This window comes from Dendropsophus ebraccatus, chromosome 3 (assembly GCF_027789765.1).
Source record: "Dendropsophus ebraccatus isolate aDenEbr1 chromosome 3, aDenEbr1.pat, whole genome shotgun sequence".
NCBI lineage: Eukaryota > Metazoa > Chordata > Amphibia > Anura > Hylidae > Dendropsophus > Dendropsophus ebraccatus.
The window spans coordinates 110,925,052-110,939,535 of NC_091456.1; the positions used below are offsets into that span (position 1 = coordinate 110,925,052).

Consider the following 14,484-nt stretch of genomic DNA (forward strand, 5'->3'; position numbering starts at 1 on the left):
GCACAAAATTCTCTCTGAATAAATTTATGTAAAGATGTGCCCAAACTTACTTTATCTCTAATTTGGTTAAAAGGTGTTGTCAGGGCCATTAAAGTCCCTTGCAGTTCCCAGTATGGCCTTCACTTTATACCATTACCTCCTTTTTCCAAGCTGTACTAGTCTTTGCAGTTAACCTATTCACATCAGCAATACGTAGATATGCAGCAGGGACGTATATGCACAATCTTGACTTCAGGGGCTTTTGATGTGTGTGGGACAGCTGCAGTGAGAGCGGCCCCGCACACATCAGTGTCCAGGTAACCGAGGATAATGACAGGATGTGTGATCCTGCAGCTGCCTGTCATTAACCCCTTAAACGCAGCAATCTATAGTGATAACGGCCTTTAAGGTACTCAGTGACAGGACAAGCTCCTGTCACTGACTGATTGGGTCCCGATCGCTTGTACCGACGGGCAGAGGTAATCCACTTACCTCCGTCTTGTCGGATCGACTATGCTATGCTTTGGCATTGATTAGTATATGCAATCTAATGATTGCATGTTTTAAAGTGTTCAAAAAAAATGTAATAAAAAGGTTTTTAAAAGTATTACAAAATCCCTTATAAATCCCCCTCTCAATAAAAGTTTAAAATACCCCCTTGTCCAAACATATTATATATCGTAGTGTGCAGAACTGTCTGATCTATTAAATATAACATTATTGTTCCTGTACTGTGAAAGGCGAAAAAAAAAAACAACCTGATTGCTGTTTTTTTAAATTATATATCATTGTAGGTGAAAAAAATAAAAGCTCTATGGCTCTAAGAAGGTGGGGAGGAACATTGCATTAATTTGACCCAGACATCCAGGCACTAATGGGATTGGTCTTGAAGGGGTTAAGGGAAATCATCAACAGGTTCCTGCAAACAAACCTGCTGATATGTCCCTGTAGCTCCCTACTGCCTTTTTTCCGGAGCCGGTCTCTGTCACTACAGTGCTGTGGAGATTCAAACTGTTTCCCCACTCCCAGCATGATCCTGATACATCATGCTGGGCAGGCAAACACTCTATTACAGGGCTTCCCTGTCCATTGCATCCATAAAATACATTATGAGGGAATAAGCCCAATCACTGTAAAACATGAACTGATGCAAACTGCCCATAGCCACTAATACCAAGCTGAGCTGTGATTGGTTGCTATGGACAATTTATAACAATTTATGATCAGGGAGCACAATACTTGCATTGAACCTGGCACTGGCAACCCATGCAACACTTCTGGTATTCACACATAGGCAAAGAGAGCATAAACATTTGACATATACTTAATACTAGAAAATGTACCCGGCGCTGCCAGGGTATAAAGTGTCAGTGTGTATAGAGGGTCCTGTATACCTGTAGTATAGAGTTGGTGGAGGTGCTGTATACCTGTAGTATAGAGTTGATGGTGGTCTTGTATACCTGAAGTATATAGTTCGGGGTCCTGTATACCTGTAGTGTATAGTTTGGGGTTCTGTATACCTGTAGTATAGAGTTGGTGGAGGTGCTGTGGCAGTGTTATCCAGTCACAGTATGGTGGTATTGGTCAGGTCTGGTATGGCGGTGTTATCCAGTCACAGTATGGCGGTATTGGTCAGGTGTGGTATGGCAGTGTTATCCAGTCACAGTATGGCGGTATTGGTCAGGTCTGGTATGGCGGTGTTATCCAGTCACAGTATGGTGGTATTGGTCAGGTCTGGTATGGCAGATTCATCCAGTCACAGTATGGCGGTATTGGTAAGGTCTGGTATAGTGGTGTTATCCAGTCACAGTTTGGTGGCATTGGTCAGGTCTGGTATGGCGGTGTTAACCAGTCACAGTATGGCGGTATTGGTCAGGTCTGGTGTGGCAGTGTTATCCATTCACAGTATGGCGGTATTGGTCAGGTCTGGTGTGGCGGTGTTATCCATTCCCAGTATGGCGGTATTGGTCAGGTCTGGTATGGCGGTGTTATCCAGTCACAGTGTGTCTGTGTTGGTCAGGTCTGGTATGGCGGTGTTATCCAGTCACAGTATGGCGGTATTGGTCAGGTCTGGTATGGCGGTGTTATCCAGTCACAGTGTGACCGTATTGGTCAGGTGTGGTATGGCAGTGTTATCCAGTCACAGTGTGGCCGTATTGGTCAGGTCTGGTATGGCAGAGTTATCCAGTCACAGTATGGTGGTATTGGTCAGGTCTGGTGTGGCAGTGTTATCCAGTCACAGTATCAGGTCTGGTGTGGCGGTGTTATCCATTCACAGTATGGCGGTATTGGTTAGGTCTGGCGGTGTTATTCATTCACAGTATGGCGGTATTGGTCAGGTCTGGTATGGCAGTGTTATCCAGTCAAAGTATTGGTCAGGTCTGGTATGGCACTGTTATCCAGTCACAGTATGGTGGTATTGGTCAGGTCTGGTGTGGCGGTGTTATCCAGTCACAGTATGGCGATATTGGTCAGGTCTGATATGACAGTGTTATCCAGTCACAGTATGGCGGTATTGGTCAGGTCTGGTGTGGCGGTGTTAAATGTGACGTGTGGAGCTATTACCTACCTATCCTGATGCTAATTGGTGAGGATGGGGCGTCCTCAGGTTTAGTGCTTAGGGCAGCAGCAGCTGGTAATACTGCCCTGTATACATGTACTGTATAGATGGAGTAGGGGGTCCTGTATACCTGTAGTGCCCTGTATATACATGTACTGTATAGATGGAGTAGGGGGCCCTGTATATACTGTATATGTACTGTATAGATGGAGTAGGGGGCCCTGTATATATATATATGTACTGTATAGATGGAGTAGGGGGCCCTGTATATATATGTACTGTATAGATGGAGTAGGGGCTCCTGTATATACATGTACTGTATAGATGGAGTAGGGGGCCCTGTATATACATGTCCTGTATAGATGGAGTAGGGGGTCTACCAGTTATTACTGTGGATGTTGTGAGGCAGCTTCCCTAGCAACCACAACTCCCTGTGAAAATAAAAGCAGTAATCCTATTGGTTGCTAAGGCTCCAACTGCCGTTTACTGCTGGAGACATGCAGCTAATTATATCACCTGTGTTTGCAGTGTGGAGATTTTCCCATTCATCTCTATGGGGCGCTGCTCTTCCCCCTCCCCCTCCTCTCCTGTACATCTGGCGGGGATGGGACCTTCGCAAAAACCTTCCCGGGCACCCAATGTATCTGTTTGCCAAATTTGGGGTCAAACGGTTCAGGCGTTTGGAAGTCTATATGGGACAGACAGACAGACAAGACAGACTTTCATTTTTATGATATAGATGGTATCACAAAATGATGCTGTTAAAAAAAAAAGCTGTTCAGTGGAACTCTTGTTGCAACTATTGAAGATGTGCATTTTTTAAAGGATACCTTATATGTGTAGGTTACTACGTTACACTATACTTTTTGGGATATACTGACATATACTGACTTGACAGAGGCCAAAAGGACACTCTCATGGCCTTCATTGGGTCAGTGAAATACTATAGTCTTTAGCATGAACATGGGGAATTTTTTAGTGTAGTACAGATGAAAATGTAATGTAACAGGGCCTTAGCTGTCTCTTTAACTCTCAGTAAATTGCATATTATATGTTTAGGCTATGTTCACACGTTGTACAAACATCATGATAATTAATTCCAGCCGTAGGTAGCTGGAATGGCCGTTCTTTGTACAGCGTGTGAGCATAGCCTCGTATTGTATACACTTCAAACAGTGGCGCATCTACCATAGAGGCAGGGTAGGCAGCTGCTATGGGGCCCATGCAGGAGGGAAGATAAGAGATGTTCTGTGTCCTTCTGCTTAACCCCTTATGTACTGCAGTGTGTAAAGGCCCTATTACACGAAGCGATTATCGTCCGTATTCTGCCGATAATTGTCTCATGTAATAGAAGACAACGATCAGTTGTCTTTTAACAACCTCTGTCCTCAGCTGCCTGCCTCAATCAAGTAGAAAAATGTGAAAAGCTCTGTGCAGCGGTCAGGGGTTTATCAGTGCACCAGCAGAAAAGCAGATATCTCCTTGTGAACATTGGGCCCTATTCCACCAACAGATCTGACGACAGATTATCTGCCAAAGATTTGAAGCCAAACCCAGGAACAGACTATAGACAGAGAACAGGTCATAATGGAAAGACTGGATTCCTCCTCTTTTCAAATCCACTCCTGGGTTTGGCTTCAAATCTTTGGCAGATAATCTGTCTTCAGATCTGTTGGTGGAATAGGGCCTTTACACACTGCAGTACATAAGAGGTTAAGTAGAAGGTAGTCTGCTCCTGCTCATATGTATTTAACCATAACCCTCCTAATGGGCCCTTATAGTTAATAGTCACTCTTGTAGCTGCAGCCAGGATTCCTCCTCTGGCCACAACAGACTTTATTTTTTGGCCACATCACAGAACATATTATTTATATATATATATATATATATATATATATATATATATATATATATATGTATATATATATATACATACACACACATACATATACACAGAGCCGATATATTTATCATGAACGTTAAAGGGGTTATCCAGCCAAAATATTTTTCTTTCAAATCAACTGGTTTCAGAAAGGTATACCGATTTGTGATTTACTTCTGTTTAAAAATGTCGTCTTTCCATACTTATCAGCTGCTGTATGTCCTGCAGGAAATGTTATTTTCTTTTCAGTCTGACACAGTGCTGTCTGCTGACATCTCTGTCCAAGACAGGAACTGTACAGAGCAGGAGAGTTTTTTAATATGTATTTGCTCCTGCTCTGTCTCGGACAGAGATGTAAGCAGAGAGCACTGTGTCAGACTGAAAAGAAAACAACATTTCCTGCAGGACATACAGCAGCTGATAAGTATCGGAAGACTTGAGATTTTGAAATAGAAGTAAATTACAAATCACTTTCTGAAGCCGGTTGATTCGAAAGAAAAAGATTTTCAATGGATAACTCCTTTAACTGGTGTAAACAGTTTCATTATTGTATGTATCAAATAATGTACCATTTTAGGGACATCAATATAAGGACATTTTAGGAGCAAAAAATGACCAAGACTTTAACATCAAACAAGGGACCTGCCATGCACAAAGAGACATTATGAATGGGAAAATATAGCTTGCTTCCTATGATGGCACTTTAATACGTCTAAACTACAGGGACAGGGGAGAAAGGCAGAGTGAGAAGAATAAACCCAGTGGCACATGGTTGGCACTATTTGCTTGAAGTGCCAGTCTACAGTAGTAACTTTCGCAGAGTATTTGTATTTTCTCCCTACACTCTGAAAACTGCAAATGACTATGCAATTGTGTATAACTTTCAGAATCGCATAGAGTGCCTCAGCGGAAGCAGGAAATGCTGAATATATTATTATTAATAGTAAAAGAGAGAGGGGGTGTTTATACCTTGTGTTAAAGATCCACACTCCCGAGATATTCAGTTTTTCTTTGTTGCATTTCATCTCCACATTCTCCATTGCCCCCAGAACGTTTAGTCTTGTTTGCTCTTTGAAGTCACAGTAGAATCCAGTTTAAGTAATGAAACAGACCTTCACAAACTGATCGCCAGGTATTCTTGGTAGTAAGATCCAAATATGCAAGATGTCACAAACTAAAAAAGAAAATGTCTGTGTTAAGGCTGTAGCTGAAAGCCTAAGTTACTGACCAGGCTTAATATTTGCGTAATCCTGTCATACCAGTGCTAATGCCTGAAGCATCTTGTGACTATATGGGGTCAAAAGCCAAAAGGTCTTGAGAGTTCTACTTCTAGTTTTCTCTTGGTAGTGCTGCTGTCTGGGAAGTGCACACGGTGCTTCAAATACTGCACTGTCATCCACACCAGGCTAACCTAGCAGTGATTCATTGTAATGCTAGAGAGGAGTTCCTCATTAACCCTTTTACACCTGCAAAGCACTGAGAATAGACTTGCAGATAATATGCATACAAGCCAATTTCAGACAGACGCGACACAAGCATATTCTATATAATGTAGAGTTCATTTATACCACAGTCCATTGTAAAGCTATTGTAGTCATTTACCTACTAAACAGATACAAGTCTGTCAGCCATTAAAAATCGCAGTCACTTCATGAACTTTAGGATTCACTAGGATCTAGCCACCCACTAAGGCCCCCTTCATACATCCAGAAAATTTGTCTGCATTTCCTATCAGGTTTCCAGACCCATAGGGGTAAATTAGTGATGAACACACTTCAGAATTTCTCCTGAAGGATGTCCATTCATGATTTTATATATCCTGCCCTATTTTTGTCCAGAACTCTGGCAGTCTATAGGTGCGCCGTAAAGTGGAGCCCACCGCACTACAACCCCCTGCAGCAACCCCCCCCCCCCCCTCTTTACCCCGGATCTCAACAGTGCTTGACTAACAGTTCATGGTGGGAGTTGTAGTTTTGCAGTCTCTGGCCATCCAGTTTGCAGAACTATAACCGCCCCCTCCCCCCCCACCGCATAACACTCCCAGCATTATGTGGGGGGTAATATACAGGACTACATCTTCCAGCATGGTGTGTGGTAATATGCAGGACTACATCTCCCAGCATGGTGTGTGGTAATATGCAGGACTACATCTCCCAGCAGGGTGTGTGGTAATATGTAGGACTTCATCCCCTAGCATGGTGTGAAGGGTAATATGCAGGACATCATTACATAATGGGAGTTGTGGTTATGCAACAGATTAGAGGATGATGGTACATGAGGGGGAGACTGTGGCACGGTACACGAGGGGGAGGTGGTACACTAGAAGCCATGTGGGTATATGTAAGTACATGTGATGTATGTGGAATGTATGTTGGCATACTAGACCATATTAAAAAAAAAAAAAAAAAAAAAATCTTTTCTGATTAAGAAACCCTGAAAGCAATTTCTGATGGTTTCCTGAAGTTAAAAACTGATTATTGTCAGGAAATACTGATGGTTTCCTGAAGCCTTTTGTGGCCTCCTGATCAGGAGTTCCTGACAGTAAAAACTGACTCTGACGTGTTAATGAAACCTGAGATTCTGAAACATAAAAAAAAAGTAGAGTGAATAAAGACAGAAGCAAATAAACACTGAAAACAAAGTCAAAAGGCAATACTGACAGATATACTGTATGGGCGCATTCCTTCTCTCTTCTGATCTGGGTTCAAAGATCCCTGCTGAGGGGAATTACAGCAGTGACTCAACACTTTTCGGGACAAATGTTTCTCTATGCTTGCAACTGCTGAGAGTTATAAGCTATGGTTATACAACCTCTAAGTACAGGATAGCCCTGTGTCACCAGAAGGGGGATAGAAAAATTACATATTAAAGAAAATATGCAAGTGAAATAGGCTACATATGTGGCAAAAATTCTGAGGGGACAGTTAACATCCTGCATTTATTATGACACGTCACTTATTCTTACATTAAAAAATGCTCCCTCAAAACATGTATTTCCATTAAAAACATTGCATGTATTGTTTGGAGCATATTTTGGAGTGTGATGCCATGTGAACCTAGGGTTAGACATGGCATTTTCATCTGTAAATGTTTGGATCAAAGTGTTGGAGTATATCAGAAGTTAGACTACACTTTAGATTTCAGACCTATGTCTAGTGATAGAAAATACTGATAGGAATTGCATTCTTACTATATTTTAGTAGCTAGTGGTTATGTGTATTAATTAACAGTGATATTTAGGGCCTAATGCCAAAAACATTCCTAAATGCTTACTCTACCCCTAAATGAATTCTCTGATGGGTGTAGTTTAAAAGCAGGGTCACAACCCACTCCTTGTTTTGGTTGCAAAATACTGAGAAAAAATACTGTGGGGGAACATAACCTAATGCTATGTTCACACAATGTAAAAAAAACAAATAACAGCCGCTGTTACCAAACAACTGTCATCATTAAAGCGAATGTGTTACCCAAATTTTCTTTTTCTGGTTAGTCAAATACAAAATCTCCTCTTTTATTCTAACCTGTTTCTATTTTCTGACTGTATTTCATTTTACTTTGTGTACATTGTTATGGGGGGCTGCCATCTTGCCTGAGCTGTTCTTAACAGCATTTAGTGGCACGATTAACAGCAAGACTCTTGGACATAAACGACAGTGTGTTCACACTTTAAAAAACAGATTGATCAGTTTACTTCTTTTTTTTTAATAATGGAAGTCAATGGAACAAGGGATCAAAAAGGATGCACACAAATGCATCTGTTTTTCATCCATTTTTTATGCATAAAATGGATGAAAAGAACGAATTGCAAAATGCAGTGTAAACCCAGCCTTACTCTGAAAGTTATAGCGATACTAACACTTTAACAGCATAACAGATATCAAAAAGTCACAAGTTTTTCTTAAATGAGGCTTGTGCAAAAATATTTGATTTTTTTTTATGTAAAAAAACCTGGTAAATATGAGTTAAAGGGAACCTGTCACCCCCCGTGCCGGGGTGACAGGCTCCCGACCCCCCGTTAGAGACCCCTATACTTACCTCATCGCGCCGGGTCCCGCTTCTGGAGATGGTCGGGTCCCGGAGATCTCAGCCGCCGCAGCCCGGTGCGCGCGCTGAGAGATGAGTCCAACACCCATAGAGAATGACGGAGCGCTGGACTCTCCTGTCATTCTCTATGGGTGTTGGACTCTGCGCGCCGGGCTGCAGCAGCTGAGATCTCCGGGACCCGACCATCTTCAGAAGCGGGACCCGGCGCGATGAGGTAAGTATAGGGGTCTCTAACGGGGGGTCGGGAGCCTGTCACCCCGACAGGGGGGTGACAGGTTCCCTTTAATCAATCCCTATGAAAGAGTTTCTCAGGACAGCAGTTGTTAACACTGAAAATCTTACTCTAAAAAGTTTGCATAGCTTCAGCCTAACTTTAGGATTTAGACGGCACAGTATTTTCCTTAGCCACAAGCAGGGACTACATATTTTCCATAGTAATAAATATAAAAGTCTGTTCATATGAGTGATTTATTCATGTCTAAGCAATGTCTCAGTTCAACCACAGGCATATGGCCTGAAATAGGACCTGTGAACCTGTGTAATAACGATAACTTGTTACTCTGACATGAAGGAATAAAGCACTCATGTAAGGGTACTTAAATCTGACCCCCCCAAACCACTTGTACCTTCGGATAGCTGCTCTTAATCCAAGATCTGTCCTGAGGGTCCGTTCGGTAGGTGATGTAGTTATTGTCCTAAAGAACAACTTTTAAAATAGCAGCCCGTGCCAGATATGGGAGCAGGGCCGTTTCTAGGGCCGGGCGAGCCGGGCAGTACCCAGCCCGCAACCCCCGCATTATCAGGGCTTGCCCGGGGATCTGGTATCTAAGTTTCAGATCCCCTGGCAAACCTTTAGCTGTGCCTACGCCTTTTAGATGCACGCACTGCTAAAGGGAACAGCGCAGGGGCACAGACACAGAGGCTTCCTGTGCAGGCGGCCTCTGTATTACAGGTGGCTGCCTGCACCGGAAACCAGAAGAGGACTCACCAAAAAGAGGAGTGGTGAAGAGCAGGGTGAGTTGCTGATGGGGGCTTATGAGGAGGGGGTGGGGGGAATCCTGCCCAGAGGAAGCACCGGATATGTCCAAATAATCCTGCGGCCCCCACCGTGATAAGCCCCGCCCCTGAGATGATAAGCCCAGCCCCCGGCGCCACAGGTCACCCAGCTTTCCCAGCATCCTGTATGTCAGTATAATGTTGGTCACCCAACATCCTGTATGTCAGTATAATGGAGGTGACCCAGCTTTCCCAGCATCCTCTATGACAGTGTAATGGAGGTGACCCAGCTTTCCCAGCATCCTCTATGGCAGTGTAATGGAGGTGATTCAGCTTTCCCAGCATCCTGTGTGGCAGTGTAATGGAGGTGACTCAGCTTTCCCAGCATCCTGTATGGCAGTGTAATGGAGGTGACTCAGCTTTCCCAACATCCTCTATGGCAGTGTAATGGATGTGACCCACCTTTCCCAGCATCCTGTATGGCAGTGTAATGATGGTGACTTAGCTTTCCCAGCATCCTGTATGGCAGTGTAATGGAGGTGACTCAGCTTTCCCAGCATCCTGTATGGCAGTATAATGGAGGTGACTCAGCTTTCCCAGCATCCTGTATGGCAGTATAATGGAGGTGACTCAGCTTTCCCAGCATCCTGTATGGCAGTGTAATGGAGGTGACCCAGCTTTACCAGCATCCTGTATGGCAGTGTAATGGATGTCACCCAGATTTCCCAGCATCCTGTATGGCAGTGTAATGGAGGTCACACAGCTTTCCCAGCATCCTGTATGGCAGTGTAATGGAGGCCACACAGCTCTCCCAGTATCCTGTATGTCAGTGTATAATGGAGGTCACACAGCTTTCCCAGCATCCTGTATGTCAGTGTAATGGAGGTCACACAGCTTTCCCAGCATCCTGTATGTCAGTGTATAATGGAGGTCTCACAGCTTCCCCAGCATCCTGTATGTCAGTGTGTAATGGAGGTCATACATCTTTCCCAGAATCCTGTATGTCAGTGTGTAATGGAGGTCACCCAGCTCTCCCAGCATCCTGTATGTCAGTGTAATGGAGGTCACACAGCTCTCCCAGCATCCTGTATGTCAATGTAATGGAGATCACACCATGCAGACTTTACTGCACCAAGCAGCAGAATTCCTACAGTTTGGGAGCCTATAGCTGGGAAAGGGGAAGGAAGTTGCTGGATAAGTGCGGAGCCTGAGATGTTTGTCTGGCAGGTTCAGAAGAGATGAACTGTAGCTGCAAGAAACAGTCATGGAAGCCTGGACCAGATGGAGATGAAAAGGAAAGTGACACCTCAGATCAAAGAAGACGTCACCTGTGAGTCACTGAATGATGTTTTTGTACTCAGTAGAACATTATTTGGTAGGAGCGCTGCACTGCTCTATGCCGTAATACTTACACTGCTTCCCAGTAACTCGAATCCTAAGGGGGGGGGGAGCTTTTATCAAGATTCGCCCTGTTGCCAAAATGACCTAGAAACTGCCCTGTGCACGAGTACCTGTGCCCTAACTTTGCACCACCCCTCCGTCCCTCCTCCCTACCCTCTTCATCATTAGGAATGCCACTGGAACATTTTCTCCATGCTGAACATTGCACAGGACCTTAACAATCCAGCCCATGTGCCGGGCTGACACAGCTGACGAATAGGAGGCAATCTGTCTGGAGCATTCCTAAGGATGAAGAGGGCGGAGAGGAGGGTTGAAGAGGTTGTGCAAAGTTAGGGCACAGATACTCCCGTTTGGCACAGGCTGCAAGTTTAAAAGTTGTTTTTTAGGACAATAACTGCATCACCTGCTGAATGGACCGCAGGGCAGATCTTGAATTAAAAGCAGCTATCCAAAGGTACAGGTGGTTTCGGGGGTCAGATTGTGGGTACAGAGTCGCTTTAAAGTGAATGTACCATCAGGCCCAAGCTGAAGCACTGGAGGTGGACCCTGCCCCTCAATGATGTGGCTCAGATTCTAATGGAGCTGCATCATAGAGGGGCAGGGGTTCCTCCCACTGGGGGTGGGTCGGTCCACCTCCAGTGCTTTAGCCCGGGCCTGATGGTGCATTCATTTTAAGGTGTTGCAAATTTTACTTCTACTATGCACTGGACTTTGAATCAAAGTAATGTTCACTGGAACCCGTCTTCTTCTTTCACTCCAAAATTTAAAAAAAGTTTAAAGATATTTGTATTATGTGTTATTGCTACGCCCTGGCCCCTGGGGGCCACTTCCGCAGTGCAGATGTTGTGAGGGTGCAGGAACCGGGGCAGCTGTAGGATGTAGTGTGGTCACGGTGTAGGCACGAGGGTGATACAGCTGGAAACCGGGCTCCTGACCATGCGGGAATACTGGGCGTGCGATTCTTCGTTGTCCTTAGTCAGGGCACCAATGAACACACCAATGCCAAGGTTCAGAAACAACGGTAGTTGTATATTTATTGTAACGGTGGTAACTAGTAGTAACAGTCTCTCCGGATGCAACCGGGAATAAGGCAATCTTGGATAAAGCAGAGTAATGGGTGATGCTGCAATAGGCTGTGAGAGTAGCGTGCTGAATGATGGGAGTAGTAGTGAAACTGAAGCTGAGATGCTGGGTGGAATGAGACTTGAATGAAATACTTGCTGTTGATGATTTGAGGAGATGATGATGAGAGGAATTGAAGAATGACTGAAGAATCGACACCCAGATGAGAATCTTGAGACTCGAGACAGGAACACAGCCAGTGGACTGGAGCAGCAGAGCACACAGAGGCCTCTCTCCTTAGCAGGGAGAGAGAGGACAAAAGCACAACTTGTCTCCTGATGGTGGAGGACAAGACTAGACTCACGACCTACCCCCTCTGTGGCAGGGAATAGACTGAGGTAGCACAGGAAGTCACATGGTAACCCCAGCCAAAAGCTCGATGACCATTGGTGTTACCATGGAAGCAGGGCACAGTCACGTGACATCCAGCCATTGCATCATCACACCATTAGGCATATACAGAGGAATATACATGAGGAGTACCATCCTTGAACACTAGGAGGCGACATAATACCTTTAGACACTGATACCTGAATACACATGCAATAAATGAATGAAATAGCAGACCTGAATACTGAGAAGGGTGAAACAATACACGCAGTTTGCAGTGGACCATAGCTTTCCAGAACAGAACTAGTTATAATAAAAACATGAGCATAAGAATGGCTGTTCTGGGACACTGCATTATATTCTGTGAACAACCAAAGTCGGCATGCCAGCAGTATATATTGTATGTACTGTTTGAAGTTGTCAGAGAAATGGGTGGAGAATGAATACAATTACAGGCTGCAGAGGGTGAAGGCCGGGACCATTGTATAACTTATGAGTAGAGATAGTAGAGTTTCTGTTCCATAAATCATGTGCTTAGAAAGTGTCACACTCAGACAACCATTTAACAGCTATTCATGAACACTTACCTTTATACAGTGGCATCACACCACACTCTTCCTCACAACCAGCTAAAGGAAGATAGGAAATTATAGCAACACAGCAGGATTCTGACCCATCTGTAACTTCAAGCAGTTTTCAAGGGAAAAATCAAGATTCTTCAGCTGGTTTACAAGCTGTACAGAGACCTCTCCTCTGTATATGGTAATAGCAATGCACAGCTCAGATGTGCTGGATGTGTTCACAGCAGCAATGAGGGCTGCTTGGCAATAATCCAGTCACAATGACTCATCCAAAATCATTGTAGAGGAGAAGGCAAAGCTCTGCAGTCCAGCCAGCAGCTCCGAAGGGATGGATAATATTCTGCTCTGCACCTTGTACAATTGATTTTACATCCATTTTAAAAGCAGACTTTTATTATGAGACTACTGTTCAGCAATAGACAGAGCAGTCATATAATCGGAGCATACCCAAATACATTGGGAAACTGGGCACGTTCTCAGATTTTAAGATTCAAATTACATAAAATCTGGATATAATACAGAAGTTGGAATGTAATATGTAGACAGGAGTCAGATTCTTTCTGGAGCAAGTGTACTGATCACATCATGAGCATATATGCTAAAACGCATAAAAAAGGCATTAAAAAAATATCGGTTGATGTACCCAAAGAGGGAAAATTATCCAGTACCTGTATGGTGATATTACATAAATCTCGACCCCCCTTCCCCATGCCTTTTTTACTAAGAGGTGTAAGGATGCAAAAAGACTACTCAGCTTCTCAGTGCTTCTCAATTCCAGTCCTCAGGCCTCACCAACAGGTCATGTTTTAAGGATTTTCTTAGTATTTCACAAGTGATATAATTATCCTCAAAACATGACCTCTTTGTGAGGCCTGAGGAATGGAATTGAGAAGCACTGCTTTAGACGGTGCCTGCTGTGGGGACAGTGAGCTTGTCCTGTTGTTAAAGGGGTAGTTCACAAAAACAAATATTTTAAAATCAACTGGCGCCAGAAAGTGCCAGAGATTTGTAATTTACTTTTATTTAAAAATCTCCAGTCTTCCAGTACTTATCAGCTTTTGTATGTACTGTATGTACTCTATCACAATCATTAAAATGCCTGTCTTAAGCAGACTGGGCCCAAGCTGCGCCAAAAACCCTACAGATGGTGCTGCACAGAGTGAAGAACAGAGCCTACCAAAGTCCAAACGTAACAAAATGAAAAAGTGCTAGAGAAACACACACATGAAACCATATGTAATTTCACAGCCACTCCGGCGCAACTTACCCTCTACTAGAAGTCAGTATACATATAGAGCCAGGGGTGATCCCCACACGTATTAAAGTTGCCAGTGGGTGCCGGATGCAGATCGTGCTGAAAAAAAAAGGGATAAATGCCCACTAGGAATATCTTCAAGAATAATCTGATATACCGCACTAATATATCCGCGCACTAATCCATCATTTAATGCTCACTATTGAACACCAATGCAAAACCTGACCAGCGTATGGGATATGTTTCTAAATCCTACCTGGGTGTACAGAGCTGGCATCGCAAGAATACGAAGCATGACGTGACGGTCCAGTGTGCGGACGAAGGCAGTCTGTAT

At 43.9% G+C, this 14,484-nt stretch overlaps 1 protein-coding gene across 9 annotated transcripts in view; it reads right to left on the minus strand.

Annotated features, from left to right (window-relative positions):
• Positions 1-14,222, minus strand: part of LOC138785963 (kelch-like ECH-associated protein 1A) — a 33,106-nt gene extending 18,884 nt beyond the window's left edge. For 3 of the 9 annotated variants that reach the window (XM_069962492.1, XM_069962496.1, XM_069962487.1), the window contains exons 1-2: positions 5,681-5,771; positions 5,391-5,595 (exon numbers count right to left, since the gene is read on the minus strand). The gene's annotated coding sequence lies outside the window, so the exon portion shown is untranslated. The other 6 variants (XM_069962491.1, XM_069962490.1, XM_069962489.1 and 3 more) reach the window with 6 other exon arrangements.
• Positions 14,223-14,484: the final 262 nt, after the last annotated feature.